Raw genomic sequence first — 13206 nt, forward strand, 5'->3', positions numbered from 1 at the left:
TGGACGCCTCCCTCGGGAGGTGTTCCAGGCATGCCCCACCGGGAGGAGACCCCGAGGAAGACCCAGGACACGCTGGAGTGACTATGTCACCCGGCTGGCCTGGGAACGCCTTGGGGTCCTCCCGGAGGAGCTGGGGGAAGTGTCCGGGGAGAGGGAAGTCTGGGCGTCCCTGCTCAGGCAGCTGCCCCCGCGACCCGGTACCGGATAAGCGGAAGAAAATGGATGGATGGATGGATGGATGTAAAACAGTCACTGAATATATTCATGTTAAGCTAGAATTATATGTACATTTATTCAGATATAACTTATGGCAACGTTGTATTTTCATTTATGCTATAGTTTACACTAGCAGCAGAGTATTCACTGTAGTATTACTACTGTTTCTTAAATAGAGATCTGATACTTCTTCTACAACTGTATGTTACCATTAGTTTATTGGAATCACTCTCACTATTTTCAGTTAATGGAGTGTGTTCTGTTTACCTCTCCACCCACTGCTGTCTCTCTCTCTCCTTTCTCTCTCCATCATCTCTAGTCTGTCTCTCTCTTTTCTCTTTCTTTGTCATCTACTGTCTGTCTGTCTCTCGTTTCTCTCTCCATCATCTGTCTGTCTCTCTCTGTTTTCTGTCTCCATCATCAACTGTCTGTCTCTCTCTGTTTTCTGTCTCCATCATCTACTGTCGGTCTCTCTCTGTTTTCTGTCTCCATCATCTACTGTCTGTCTCTCTCTGTTTTCTGTCTCCAACATACTGTCTCTCTCTTTCTTTTCTGTCTCCACCATCTACTGTCCGTCTCTCTCTGTTTTCTGTCTCCATCATCTACTGTCTGTCTCTCTCTGTTTTCTGTCTCTTTCATCTACTGTCTGTCTCTCTCTGTTTTCTGTCTCTATCATCTACTGCCTGTCTCTCACTTCTCTCTCCACCATCTACTGTCCGTCTCTCTCTGTTTTCTGTCTCCATCATCTACTGTCTGTCTCTCTCTGTGTTCTGTCTCTTTCATCTACTGTCTGCCCTCTATCATCTACTGTCTGTCTCTCTCTGTTTTCTGTCTCCATCATCTACTGTCTGTCTCTCTCTGTTTTCTGTCTCCATCATCTACTGTCTGTCTCTCTCTGTTTTCTGTCTTTATCATCTACTGCCTGTCTCTCACTTCTCTCTCCACCATCTACAGTCTGTCTCTCTCTGTTTTCTGTCTCTCCATCATCTACTCTTTGTCTCTCTCTCTCTCTCTCTCTCTCTCTCTCTCTCTCTCTCTCTCTCTCTCTCTCTCTCTGGTTTTCTGTCTCCATCATCTACTCTCTCTCTCTCTCTCTCTCTCTCTCTCTCTCTTTTCTGTCTCCATCATCTACTGTCTGTCTGTCTGTCTGTCTGTCTGTCTGTCTGTCTGTCTGTCTGTCTCTGTTTTCTGTCCCCATCATCTACTGCCTGTCTCTCACTTCTCTCTCCATCATCTACTCTCTGTCTCTCTCTGTTTTCTGTCTCCACCATCTACTCTCTGTCTTGTGTTTCTCTCTCCATCATCTACTGTCTGTCTCTCTCTGTTTTCTCTCTCCATCATCTACTGTCTGTCTCTCTCTGTTTTCTGTCTCCATCATCTACTCTCTGTCTCTCTCTGTTTTCTGTCTCCATCATCTACTGTCTGTCTCTCTCTGTTTTCTGTCTCCATCATCTACTGTCTGTCTCTCTGTTTTCTGTCTCCATCATCTAATGTCTGTCTCTCTATTTTCTCTCTCTCCATCATCTACTCTCTGTCTCTCTCTGTTTTCTGTCTCCATCATCAACTGTCTGTCTCTCTCTGTTTTCTGTCTCCATCATCTACTGTTGGTCTCTCTCTGTTTTCTGTCTCCATCATCTACTGTCTGTCTCTCTCTGTTTTCTGTCTTTATCATCTACTGCCTGTCTCTCACTTCTCTCTCCATCTTCTACTGTCTGTCTCTCTCTGTTTTCTGTCTCCAACATACTGTCTCTCTCTTTCTTTTCTGTCTCCACCATCTACTGTCCGTCTCTCTCTGTTTTCTGTCTCTTTCATCTACTGTCTGCCTCTATCATCTACTGTCTGTCTCTCTCTGTTTTCTGTCTCCATCATCTACTGTCTGTCTCTCTCTGTTTTCTGTCTCCATCATCTACTGTCTGTCTCTCTATTTTCTCTCTCTCCATCATCTACTCTCTGTCTCTCTCTGTTTTCTGTCTCCATCATCTACTGTCTGTCTCTCTCTGTTTTCTGTCTCCATCATCTACTGTCTGTCTCTCTATTTTCTCTCTTTCCATCATCTACTCTCTGTCTCTCTCTGTTTTCTGTCTCCATCATCTACTGTCTGTCTCTCTATTTTCTCTCTCTCCATCATCTACTCTCTGTCTCTCTCTGTTTTCTGTCTCCATCATCTACTGTCTGTCTCTCTGTTTTCTGTCTCCATCATCTACTCTCTGTCTCTCTCTGTTCTCTGTCTCCATCATCTACGGTCTGTCTCTCTCTGTTTTCTGTCTCCATCATCTACGGTCTGTCTCTCTATTTTCTCTCTCTCCATCATCTACTGTCTGTCTCTCTCTGTTTTCTGTCTCCATCATCTACTCTCTGTCTCTCTCTGTTTTCTGTCTCCATCATCTACTGTCTGTCTCTCTCTGTTTTCTGTCTCCATCATCTACTCTCTGTCTCTCTCTGTTTTCTGTCTCCATCATCTACTGTCTGTCTCTCTCTGTTTTCTGTCTCCATCATCTACTCTCTGTCTCTCTCTCTGTTTTCTGTCTCCACCATCTACAGCCTGTCTCTCACTTCTCTCTCCATCATCTACTCTCTGTCTCTCTCTGTCTCCCCATCATCTAATGTTGTCTGCCCCCTGTTGGCCAACACATGTAGCCAACAAGCATTTTGTTAAGGACAAGTAGAGTTTGAGTGGAGGATTCTGGAGGATTTGCTACACAAACACTGACTGTCTTTGTTCTTCTGCTTTAAAAGCAATGCAGTTGTTGGCATAAACAGTCAGGAAAATCCCAACCACGTACCCGGATAACATCACCCAGCGTTTTGTTGCAGGTGAGAAAAGGCCTTTCTGTCTTGGCTGATTGCAGGTGAAGATGTAATATGCAGATGTATTTGCTGTTCCTGTATTTTAATGCAGCAGGACACAGACCTGCTCCTCGCAGCCTAGTTGAGTCTTATATTATTGTCCCAAACACGTTGGAAATGTTTCTACTTGTGCATATATTCTGTTTGTATTTTGAGGAGAAGAGAAAGAACGTCCCGCTTGTCCTGTATGTGCATGCCATGTTTATATATTTTCTCCCTTCTTAAACCATGTTTTATAATTAACATTTGGCCACATAATCCTTTGAAAATATACTGAATGATGTAACTAAAATGTGTTTATAAAAAAATATCTTATTGGTGTGTTTAATTCATTTTTTTTCTGATAGCATGAGAAGTCCTGAGTGCCTTTCCAGTCGAGCCTCACGTGACTTCGTCAACCTGACGAGCTACGTGGTGAAGCTGAGGTAAGCCAAGTTGATGTTGTGTCTGCCTGCCTTCAACAGTGTAATCAAAGCTCATTTCATAACCATGGTTGTTATTTCTTGTCTGTATTTATGGATAATCCTCATCTTAACTGATAATCTTGTATCTCACATATACAGCCATAACATGTGAATGTAGTGTAATGCCTGGAGTGAACCAGTGTTTGATTTTAAAGAGACCGCAATGAAAATTACAGCCTTTTTTCTTATTGTCATATGTTTATAAGATGATGTTTTAGTGTCTCTGTCACAGTAATTTCAACAAGTTTCTCACTGATGAAAAAAAAAATTGTGATTACTGGCAAATAATATAATTACAGATATACAGAAAAGGCCAACAGGTTTTATTAAACTTAACATTAACAGGCTATTTTGATCCCTGTGTGACCCAGCATACTAATTTACTTGTATTATTAATAAAGTGAATGAAACAGACATAGGATTTACTCATAATTGTTGGTTATTGATCTAGTATGCATTTTGGTTTATAGAACTGCCAGCAATCCAAAACCTTACTAAATACACCTTGATCAATGCATTCTGTGGTATTTCTTAGAGTTGGCATACTGTGGGGACAGGAGTTTATCTAATGATAACCATTAAAGCGGTGATAGAGTTGTCCTTTAGTGTTACTGAAAATCCTATAAAATAAAAAGGTGGGTGCATGTGTAATGCATTCTATACCCCTTTGAAGGTTTTTCTAAAATATATAATATTTTAATAACTCAGAGGGATAAACATTTTCATCATTTGTCTTTTTGAAGGTTGTTTCAGAATATTTAATTTAAATCTTGCTGCTGATCTCCTGCGGTGCTCCTACCCATAGTGAGACATACGCTTAATCAACAACAAAAATATCTCATCAGTGCAGCTCAGGAAATTCAAGAAAGACATTCTTCCGTAGCTCTTATTCAGCGTCCAATAGAGGCTGAATACAGGTCTGGTTAAATGCAGGAATGTCCTCAATTAACATACTCTTTGGAAGCAGATGGAACATTACTCTTGTTTAATTGTGTGATTGAAATTAACCGACTCTTCTCTTGAGACATTACAGCGTATACAATGGAAAGTGTCTTTTTGTAAGCGTGATGGATGTTGTCTCTCTGGTCAGGAAATACAGGCATAAAAGTGCACGAGACATGGGGACACATGTACACACACACACACACACACACACACACATATGATAAGCATGGTTGTAATGGGCAACTGCAAAGAGAAATCTCTGTAAACAAACAGATGACAAAAAGATTGAGAGCACCCATCACAGCACTGCTCTCTAAAGGGAGCCTTTCATTTTATTGCACAATAGCAGTTGTCTCCGAAGCCCAAACAGTTTAGAAGTAATTACTAGTGTTTTCCCCAGAAGGTGATTATTTGCCACACTTGGCAGCCATTGTCACCGGCCGGGCACCACACTCATCAGCCCTACAAAGGGGAGAAGTGCTCGATTGATGATGAGCCCTCTGTGGCTCGGGGAGAATTTAAAAGTACTTGTATGAGGCTCTTTCAGGAGATTAACTTGCAATAAGGGCTACCTGCCATGGACACATTCCCTGTATTCATGGTGCCGGCACAAAGACTTTTTTAAGAGGGGCACAGCTGCATGAAAGCAAATGGTGAAAGGGGATAATAGTCACAAAAGACAACAAACCTCAAGTGTAAAGAAATAAAGTGTTTTTTTAAGATGGGAGGCTTCCATTCAAAGCCATTCCTTCTTTTGACCATTGAGGATCCGGCCACTCCACCACCCGAGGCCTCAATCTAATTATTTTAGGACAAGACATGTTATGGTGCAAAGTGGCAAAGAGAGAGCTCTCCGGACCAAAGTGCACTTTAATTCAGTCATTCTTTTGGACAGATTCCCCCTTTAAATGGACGTCACACACTACTGGACTGGCACAATCAAAGGCTCCTGGCAAGGCCTCGGGCCATTTAGCTGAGGTAGACAGAATCACATGCAGTTGTAGATATGAGTGAATGTATAAGTAGGTAGGAGTAGATGTCTTCATTCCTGGTGTATTTAGCAAAAAATACAAATGTTAAGAAGGTTTCGGGTTTTTTTTTTTTTTTTTTATCGGGGGAAATTGTAGAAATCTTCAAAGGCAGATTAAACCGCAGCCACGGGGGCCCGGATCCGATTCCATTCATTAAGCAGAGAGAGAGAAAGAGAAACGGAGAGAGAGAGCGAGACTGCATGTGTCGTTGCTTGCCTAAATGTGAAAATTGCTCATGCCATTATTTCAGATGAGAAAGTGGGAACTGAATGGATTTGCTTTAATATAACAGACATGGGATACCACATACAGAGAGACAGAGGGAGGGCCAGACTTCTTTGCTTTTGCTCACACAGTGGAAAGGCCCTGACAGGTGTGCTTTTGTATGCGTATGTCTATGTGAGGGTGAGGCAGATTGCGTGAATGTGACTGTGTGTGTGTGTGTGTGTGTGTGTGTGTGTGTGTGTGTGCGTGGGTGCTTTTGAATGTGAATAAACATAGCCGTGAGGTGTGTGTGTGTGCGTTTGTGAACGTGTTGAGCCTCTCCACGTTGCGCTGCCACTCCCTGGTGAAGAGAGGGGCCTTCTCACTTCTTCTTGGTCTGGTCTTATAGCAGACCTGGATTCAATGCTGACCTTCTTGGGACTCAGACTAACAGCTCCTTGGATGGAAAGAGAGAGAAATAAAGTGCGAGCATGAAAAGTGATGATGAATAGTCAGCGGTAGCTGAGGGAGAAAATAGTATTTAAGCAGCGACTGAAGTAAGTAACTTGATTCATAAACGGCAGCCTCTCTTGTCTGGATTAGTTTAGTGCAAAAAAGTCATCAGTCCCAGCTTGCGTCTTGGATCTCCGGTAAGAAAACTTTTATTGTCTGCTTTTTGTTATTTGAAATAATTCTTATTATATAAATGTTTTTAAACTATAATATCAGGCAAGTTATATCGCAAAGTGTGCAATGCCAGTTAAAAAATGTCTGTGCCCGTGTGCCAGCTCATGCCTCGGGTGTGAGGAGGCATCAGCTCTTTATTTTGACGTCAATGCCACGGTCAATGAGGTGAATGACACTTAAAGGTCAGAGGTCACCTCACCCAATTTAGTGTTCAGGGATCAGAGATCGCGGAGTAATCCCAAAGCTGAATCTGGATAACCTCTTTGTTGATGGCCCAATGTTAAGTATAAGTTATGTGTTTACTGGTTTACATTTTGACTGTATTATTAAGATACATTGCTCGAGACAAAAGGAAATCAAGATTTCTGGACAGACTTCAAATTTGATCATGGCAGCTGGACACTGATGCAGTTCTATATTTGACCACTAGATGTCAGGATTTGCCAAGTAACAATGCACTACCCCTCCACCCTTCACCAACACCTGAGGGGGAAACTTGTGAGTAGCCTACACATGGTGTGACAGCTTCCCCAGGAAGCTCGGGTGACATTTGCCTCACTTAATGACACAAGCTAATTAATCATTAGCTGTCCCAGAGGTATTGCTGTTTGAGAGGCTTTGCCGTGCCTCTCCCCAGTAGGGGGTCCCAGCCTCAACATGTTATGTATGCATAACTGCCTCATCCCACGTTACAACATCTTAATTCTCACCCGTTTAGCTAGTTTGACTGAACTACACTCGCTCTTTTTTCAACACTTCATCTCGGATAAAGTATAATCTGCTACGAGATAGAGCACCTTAATTTTTTTCGCAGCCTCTTGCATGTGACACAGTGGGCCACGGAGATTTCTCTTTCCCTATGTGAGGTAGGGCTCGGCCAGTGTTGTAACTGTATGCAGTAGTGAAGAGATTGTATTGATGGTTGATTGGGGGTCAAGGGGATGGGGGGGGCATCACTTCATCAATGCCCAATAAATACGTCCACAGACATCAAATCCATGCAGGATTAGTACCGGTAACGTTCCTATGATTGTACTTCGTTGTCTATAGTCAAAGGTTGTACTAACAAACTCAAACGTGTTATTGTGTCTCTGCTTGGTGATGGAACATTTGATATTTGAGTGAATGGGTATACAACCCAAGCTATCAAGGCCATGTGGGTTATGAATAATTATCTCTCATGGGGCGAGAACCTCCCTATATAGCTGGACTTCCAACAAGGATGTGCGAAAAAGCCTTTGTGAAATATGGAGAAAATGAAATCTGCCCCCTGTATGTGTTTCTGCTTCCTCAGCATCATTACTGCCCCCCCACCGGCTCTCAGGCTTGTTTAGGACAGGCCGAGCCTGTTCGTCACGTACTAGGGGCTCCAGGTGATGAACTCGGGTTCCCTCTTCACCCACCAGAGAGGAGTTTTGGGTAGCGCATATGTGCATGGGGCCATCGGGGGCACTCGCTGATGAGGGCCTGGGCTGCAGGAGGGCTTTGAAAAATGTTAGAGGTTTTGGGATGAGACTCAAGGTCCCCTTGGGATGCCGTGACCCCTGACACCTGCTCGCTGGCCCTTGTGCTTTGTTCTGTGACCTGAGAATGGTGCGTACATGTGGAGAAGATCGCCGCCAGCTTACAACTGATCCAAAAGTTTCATCTGGACACTCTTTGCAGTGGAGAGTCACCACATTACTGCCGCATACGTGTGTCCACTCTATAGCGGCTTCCTATTGTGCACGTTGTTACAATGTCTTTCTCTTCCTCTCGCTTCCAATTCTATTTGTATTTAATTTTCTTTTTTTAATGGCTATTTTATATATTTAATCTCTGCCGGCTTCTACGTAAAAAAATAATGATTTTAGTCAAATACATGCATGGATGAATTATTCTGTTGCATGGGAGTGCCTGCTTATTGATATGCAAAGGCATACCGGCGGAGGCTTTAGCCACCCTGCTCTGCCAGGTGCCATTTAATATAACTTGGATATACAGGAGATCCTTCATTTCCACTCTAATCACGGGCAAGGTTTGACTCTGCCATGAACCGCCATTGTAATCCTGCTGGTATAGAGCAAACACGGGCCTCGGAGACATAAAGTAAACTGAAGTTCTGATCCGTGGCGGCGACGGTGAAGTCCGTAAAACAAACACCGGTCCCTGAGTAAACCCATCCTCCGAAGATGAGGTGCATTTATATGCTATTATTGTGCTCTCGCTGTGTCACCTTGGCGAAGCTCTACATGGTTTACGTTACTCTGTTACATTGAAAATGAAGCCTACTAAAGAAAATCTTTGGGCAAGACATCTAAGCCTTGACCTTGTGGATGAAGGCGGTGTAGTTTCCACTGGCCTAGCAGGAGGCCTTTGCACATAACACATGCAGAGACAACAAGAACGCACTGTTCTCCGGCTATAGACGTATCTGCCGAACCTTTAAGATGTCAAAGACGGATCTGCCGCCATGTTTGCCTTCGCCTCTGTCTCGGAAAACACCGGGGCGTGTCCCTCTTCTGGGAACCCCATCTGTAGGCCTAAAGTGATGGCACCACCCTTTCCTCCAAACCCCTCACCGTTCGCTGTCAGTAAGATGAATGCACACACACACAAACACACACATCGAACAGGGGAGGGGGCTGTGTAAATGTACCTGACAGTGGCAACGTTTGTGCCCTGGAACATATTTAACAATGCACACTCCACACCCGTACTGTCTCAGCGGGAGGCCACAGGAAACAGATGAGGACTAGTCAGGTTGATCAGGAAATCTACACCCGACCTATACTTGCCACGCACTGCGCTCACACTGTCAACCTCTGGGCTTATTAACAATGAATCAACATAATTTTCTGGAGAAAGCCGTGTTCACACTTGAAAGAGCCCATAGCATGAAGCTTGCTGGCGGAGCGAAAAAAAAAGAAAAAAAAAAGGGGAGGGGGATCATTTGTCGCTTGGTGCAGATTCCACCCTTCCTGATTTCTAATGGGTGACAGCCAGTCCTCCTGTATCCATCAAGCTCCGTGCATGAAATTACCCTTCCCGAGGTGGTGGATTTGTACCAGGACCTTTAAGATAACTTATTTACGCACTTGTTTATTGTGCATCAAAGTAAAGCAAACTTTTTTTTTCGCTCACACCCCTTCCGCAGTCGAGGCTTCACGGTCCTTTCATGGTGGTGGTGATTCTCTATCTCCAGGAACCCCGCAATTACATCTGGCACAACTCGACATGAAGTAACGCTTTATAAGCTTTTGTGCATCGCGGCTTTGAAGAGCCGTGGCCCTCTATAAGTTTGCTTTTTGTCCCCCCCCCCACCAACCCCACACAATCCCCCCCATCCCCCCAGCTTGGGACAGAAGACAGAATGTGATGTGTCGTCTCCCTCCCCACACAAAGCCCCAGTGCATTGGACACACCTTGGACAGCACAAAGGATGAAAAGCACGACGAGGCTTGGACACGCAGGACCACGCTGCCAAGCCCGATAAAGACGCTTCAAAAGTCGAGCAGCAAACAGTGGCCTTCTTCTCTTCTGCTCTCTTCTTTTTCTTCCCAGGACCTTGCAGTGACAGAGAGAAAAAAGAAAGAGGCTGACTGAGTAAAAAGATATTTTTGTCTTCTGTGTTTTTGCACATAAGACTTGTGAATGTGATTTTGGGTCATATGTCTGCAGCAAAGTTGTCCGTGTAAATGTGCGTGTAAACACCTAGATTAACATTTGTACGTCTGCTTTTGGTATGAGTACAGGATTAACTAAAAACAGCCCAGCTTTGAAGCAGAACGCCCATAAATAAACTCTGCCGCCCCATCTCCAATCCCCTTGTCTCTTCAGCCGTCTGCTCACAGTAGCAGGCCACGGCTGGACTGAAACCTGCCATTTACGCTGGAAATAGACGCCATTTTACCTCTTGCCTACAATAAGTCACTATTGTGTTTTTAGTTAGACAAAGTTTGCTTATAGGGCAATCATTTTCACGCCTACTTATTAATTTACTTTATGGCCATAAATATTTTTTATGCATTCAAAGGGAGTTTTTTGTTTTTAAGACAAACAAGAGAGTTACTTTTTCTTCCCCTTTACGTCCCCTTGTTAGGACACAAAATTGTCCAGACATCATAAAACATGACTTTTCACCGGTACCTCCCTCCTCCTTCCTCATGCCCGTCTCTCTCTCTCTCTCTCTCTCTCTCTCTCTCTCTCTCTCTCTCTCTCCCTCATTGAAACAGATGGCGTTTTATGCTGGGCACAATCAGGACTATTCAGCGTCAGGCAGGGCAGGCCCTCCCCACCTGCGCTCAGCCCAATCGCAACCTAATGAACACATTGGGAGCAGTCTGTTCCAAATTACTCCCAGTTGGAGCCAGGGCCACAGGTAACCCCCCCCCCCCCCCCCTCCTCTCTTTCGATCACACTCTGCCCCTTCCCCTCCACCTCACCTCCTTCCCAACACTCTCCCTGCCCACCCGCCCGAGATGATATTGGCACCAACGTTTAGCCCCTCAACTCCGACTCTTAATCAAATCAAGATCCATATCTCTGTGCTGTCAGCATTCCAACACAGCTCAGAGGGGCTGCGTATGCGGCGTCAAGCATATAAGTTACATGTGGGGCGATATAGATTGACAGCTAAGGTGTTTATGTGTTGGATCTGAATTGGTTCTGTTTGATATGTGTCCGAGAGCTGTTTTCCCATATGTGTATGGAGATCTGGGCTTTTACTATTTATCATCTCACACACACACACACACACACACACACACACACACACACACACACACACACACACGCACACGCACGTGCACATCCGTACACATATGAAGTCAAGGTCCCTGTAAATACTGTGGTGTTAACCACGTCGGACTTGTCTGTCTGCTTTATCAGCATGTTTCCACTCCTTCCAAGGGCATCATTTATGCATTTGTGTTCACATCATCCATTGCGCCCTGACCACACCATAAACAGCATACTATACATGCATGTTTTATTCATGTTTTTAGGTTGGACAAAAAATAAAATTACCTTTTTTTTCTTCTCTGATGCAAAGTATACCTGTACGCTACAGCTGCTTGAATACCTTTTCCTCTTAGTGGTGTGTGGGCAGGCAAGGGGCAGTTGTATATCGTAGGCAGTTGACACTAGAAGTGTGCTGTAGCCAAGAGCCTCTGACACTCCGATACACCCTACAACGTCCCCGGGGACAAAAGAATGAAAACCAGGGCGCCTGCCTCGTCATGTCCCATCAATTGCTATAGGACCTCAGAAACCGCAGGCCAATTACCAGCCCCCCCCCCCACGTGGGTGTCCATCATTGGATTTGACAGGAGCGCTGCCCTGCTGGCTGCCCTTCTTCCACTGTCCCTCTGGTCAATCTGCACCTCAATTGGCGCTGCACTGGTGGGTGATGCCTGCTCCTTCTGCCGCATGTCAAAAAGAGCCAGGAGCCACAGAGGAAGTGCAAATATCCTCTAATGGCCTTGATCCAGATGGATGCGCCCATGACAATAGGCCCCCGTGCCTGTGGTTTGGGTTTTTGTCAGTGAAAAACACAGAGGCCACCATAATAACACAGCAAAATTATGCATGCAGGCCAAGTACCATTGACATGTTAAAGAGCACTGCCAGTTGCTATGATAATTAAGTTAGCTCATTCCAAGGCACAGCTCTTTTCTCTTAACATGTCTTTAAAGGGACTTCGGTCACATGAGGCAGGCTTTAAGACAATGGATAGAGGAGGAGAAATAATGGATTCAGGGGGTCACCATTTCTCTGACCATTTGCTTAACATAGGGCCATACACCTCTCTGTGAATGCTGCTTGATGGGATTGCCTTAAGGGAGGTGTTTTGTGGGTTTTAAATTCTATCACTCAAGAGATTGACACATTCTATGAAGTCCATATGGACGTTTTAAGGATAAGGTAGATTAAAGGGCAGAGCATGAAATATTCAGATGACCGCTCTGCTTCATGACAGTGAAAAACGTTGGATTCTCTTTGTAGAGGCCTCTGGAGTTGAACCATCGCTCACAAGTATGATATTACTTTGTGAAATTGAACACTTTGCCATGAGTGAACACTGACCTGTTTAAGTAAGCAATAACATCAGTGGAATCCCCTCTGTTCCCTTTGCTTTCAACTAGGATGTTTGGCTACGTCACGGGGTGTCTGATCTCCCTATGCCTCCATAGGGTCTCATTGAGAGTGGCCACTTTGTGTACAGCTGGGGCGTGTTTGGCCAGTAACGTAAAACCAGGAAGCCTTTGAAACTTTACCAAAGGAGGAGGTTGGAAGTTCACTCTTATTTGGAAACTCCAAAGCTTTCCCCTTGGACACGTTGGGATAGGTCAGGGACACCAGGAGCCACCTTTCTTCCTGCATCCATGCAGCTGTAGAATCAACTTAAAGTCGGGGAATGTATCTGTGTCCAGTTTTTCTCTCTTCCAATATGTCCATGTCTAGATACGTCTAACTTGTACTTCTTCCGCCATTTTCTGCCAGTACGTTAGGAATAGGCCATCAGAATTGCCTTCAGTTGTCACTATCCTGTTCATTCAAACCAGATACCCATGCATGAGGTGTGTACACGCTGCCACGTTCATTTTTATATTCCCTCTAAATGGTGCCAATCTGCCACAACAGGCAGGCGCTGAGTGAAAAGATTTTTTAAACGCGACTCTAGCACTTTCAAGGCAGGTCCTCTGTGTTAACAAGATGGTAGTTAATGGTTTTTCTTTTATGGCGGTGGTCACATGTATAATTAAGCTGCTGTTGTATTTGTCATAAAAATCACCGGGGGTGCAGGAAATGTTGCAGGAGACATTTTTTTT

General features: G+C 44.4%; 1 protein-coding gene across 1 annotated transcript in view; it reads left to right on the top strand.

The window, feature by feature from the left end:
* The first annotated feature begins 10714 nt into the window (after window positions 1–10714).
* Window positions 10715–13206, top strand: part of LOC311013442 (uncharacterized protein) — an 85865-nt gene continuing 83373 nt past the window's right edge. The window contains exon 1 of the mRNA XM_084009521.1: window positions 10715–10754. The gene's annotated coding sequence lies outside the window, so the exon portion shown is untranslated. The remainder of the gene's footprint in view (window positions 10755–13206) is intronic.

The sequence above is a fragment of the Eutrigla gurnardus genome (genome assembly GCF_963514095.1).
Source record: "Eutrigla gurnardus genome assembly, chromosome: 5".
Taxonomy (NCBI): Eukaryota; Metazoa; Chordata; class Actinopteri; order Perciformes; family Triglidae; genus Eutrigla; species Eutrigla gurnardus.